Source organism: Lycorma delicatula, chromosome 9, assembly GCF_047948215.1.
Source record: "Lycorma delicatula isolate Av1 chromosome 9, ASM4794821v1, whole genome shotgun sequence".
Classification (NCBI taxonomy): Eukaryota; Metazoa; Arthropoda; class Insecta; order Hemiptera; family Fulgoridae; genus Lycorma; species Lycorma delicatula.
In genome coordinates this window covers 91,316,407-91,319,193 of record NC_134463.1, presented here as the reverse complement: position 1 = coordinate 91,319,193, position 2,787 = coordinate 91,316,407, and positions in this window count along the sequence as shown.

Sequence of the window (2,787 nt, the reverse complement as noted above, 5' to 3'; positions counted from 1 at the left end):
TAGTGTCTTCTTCATCCATATTTTTCTCAATATAACCAAAAGTGAATGGAAACATATCAAAATTTTCCCTGTGAAGGCGAATAATTCTGATATCAAGCTTCTTACTGAAAGCACGAACTTTGTCTGTCAATAATAAAATGTTTTTATCACGTCCTTGTTAATTCACATCCAAGTTGTTAAAATGCAAAAATACATCAGCTGATTAAGCCAACATCAATATATATATATATATACATTATTCTGTAAAAACATTGAGAATCACTTTTGTTTATCCTAGGAAAATGTTATTAATTCATCTCGCAATTCCAATAATCTGGTTAACACTTTCAAAATTGTTACTTAATCCTAAAGTTGATCAATATAAGCAGTATATGAAAAGAAAATGACTGTGAGTTATTAGAAGCTTTAAATAAATAAAAATGTTATATTTTATTCGTAGTTTTTAATTAAAAATATTAACTGTGCTAGGATGAGAGCAGAAGTGGAGAAAATGTATCTTTTTGGAGGAGGGAGTTTTCATGCTTAAAGATTCTATCATTGAGTAAAAGAATAAGTTTAAATTTTGTAAGAATAGTTTTTGCACAGGTTGAGAGAGATATTTTAGATGCGGGTGAGGGAAATATACTGCTGCAGTGCCAAAGTGGGGTGAAACACACACACACATACACATATGCTTATTTTATTGTGTGCATATGTGAAATTTTCTGTAGGCAGCAGAAGCTGTCTCCTGAAGTGTAGCTTCTGATCATTCTATGATAATTTTAAAAAATATTCTTGTAGGAAGTACTGAAAAATACTGTTTGTTGTAATGTTGAAAAATAAGACTGACAAATATAATTTTTGTTTCCTAACATGCGATATATGATTTTAATCTGTTTTTTGATGCTGAAAACGAATATGAACTCAAAATATATATATTTTTGAAAACTTTTTAAACCTTAATTAAAGGATTTTTTTCATTTTTCAACATATAATTAGCATTTTAAGCTCCTATACTGCATTTTGTTAACTCATTTTTTATTGTTTAACTTTGTTAACATAATTTGTATGCTATAAATAAACAATACTAGACAAAGAATTAAATCATATAGTCACGTATTATGACATCATATCTAATACTGAAGAGTGAGCCTTCATGGACAAGATTAATCATGTCTGTATAGGTCAAACATGTAGCTGAAAACACAGCTGTGTTGTTTGTATTAAGCACTGGATTTAGGAATGAATTAATTTTGTTCAGTGTTATTGCTGTCTTAAGTTTGTTAACAGTGCAGTGTCATAATGCCTTGAAATGTGTAAATGATGTGGATGCCCTTTGTTATGTATGCGGTGAGTTTACTGCAAAATCAAATAGAAAAAACATTACACTTTTAATTAAAAAAAGCATCTCATTTGTACTTTCACTGTAAAATTGGTGGTGAGGATAAGACGTGAGCTCCTCATATAGTATGCACTAATTGTTTTGAGGATAATTGTTCCTCTTAATTTAAGAGGATGGCTGAAAGATACACGGAAGGCTTTGCCATTTGGTGTACCTATGGTTTGACATGAACCAAAAGATCATGTAACCGATTATTACTTTTGTTTAACAAGTGTGTCTGGAATTTCTAAAAAATCAAAACATACTGCAAAATATCCTTTATTGCAATCTGCAATCAGGCCTGTATCTCACAGTGAAATTATTCCAGTTCCTGAGCCACCTGTTAATGTATGTTTTGAAAGCAGCGATGAAGAATCAGACAATACTGAAGAAGACAACAATGATTTTCATTTGCATTATCATCCAATAAGCCACATCTTATATTACAAGATGAATTAAATGACTTGGTTTTTTTTTTGTCTTCAGTCATTTGACTGGTTTGATGCAGCTCTCCAAGGTTCCCTATCTAGTGCTAGTCGTTTCATTTCAGTATACCCTCATCATACTACATCCATAACAATTTGTTTTACATATTCCAAATGTGGCCTGCCTACACAATTTTTCCCTTCTACCGGTCCTTCCAATATTAAAGCAACTATTCCAGGATGCCTTAGTATGTGGCCTATAAGTCTGTCTCTTCTTTTAACTATATTTTTCCAAATGCTTCTTTCTTCATCTATTGGCCGCAATACCTCTTCATTTGTCATTTTATCCTCCCATCTGATTTTTAACATTCTCCTACAGCACCACATTTCAAAAGCTTCTTATCTTTTCTTCTCAGATACTCCTATTGTCCAAGTTTCACTTCCATATAAAGCGACACTCCAAACATACACTTTCAAAAATCTTTTCCTGACATTTAAATTAATTTTTGATGTAAACAAATTATATTTCTTACTGAAGGCTCGTTTAGCTTGTGCTATTCGGCATTTTACATCACTCCTGCTTCGTCCATCTTTAGTAATTCTACTTCCCAAATAACAAAATTCTTCTACCTCCATAATCTTTTCTCCTCCTATTTTCACATTCAGTGGTCCATCTTTGTTATTTCTACTACATTTCATTACTTTTGTTTTGTTCTTGTTTATTTTCATGCGATAGTTCTTGCGTAGGACTTCATCTATGCCGTTCATTGTTTCTTCTAAATCCTTTTTACTCTCGGCTAGAATTACTATATCATCAGCAAATCGTAGCATCTTTATCTTTTCACCTTGTACTGTTACTCCGAATCTAAATTGTTCTTTAACATCATTAACTGCTAGTTCCATGTAAAGATTATAAAGTAATGGAGATAGGGAACATCCTTGTCGGACTCCCTTTCTTATTACGGCTTCTTTCTTATGTTCTTCAATTGTTACTGTTGCTGT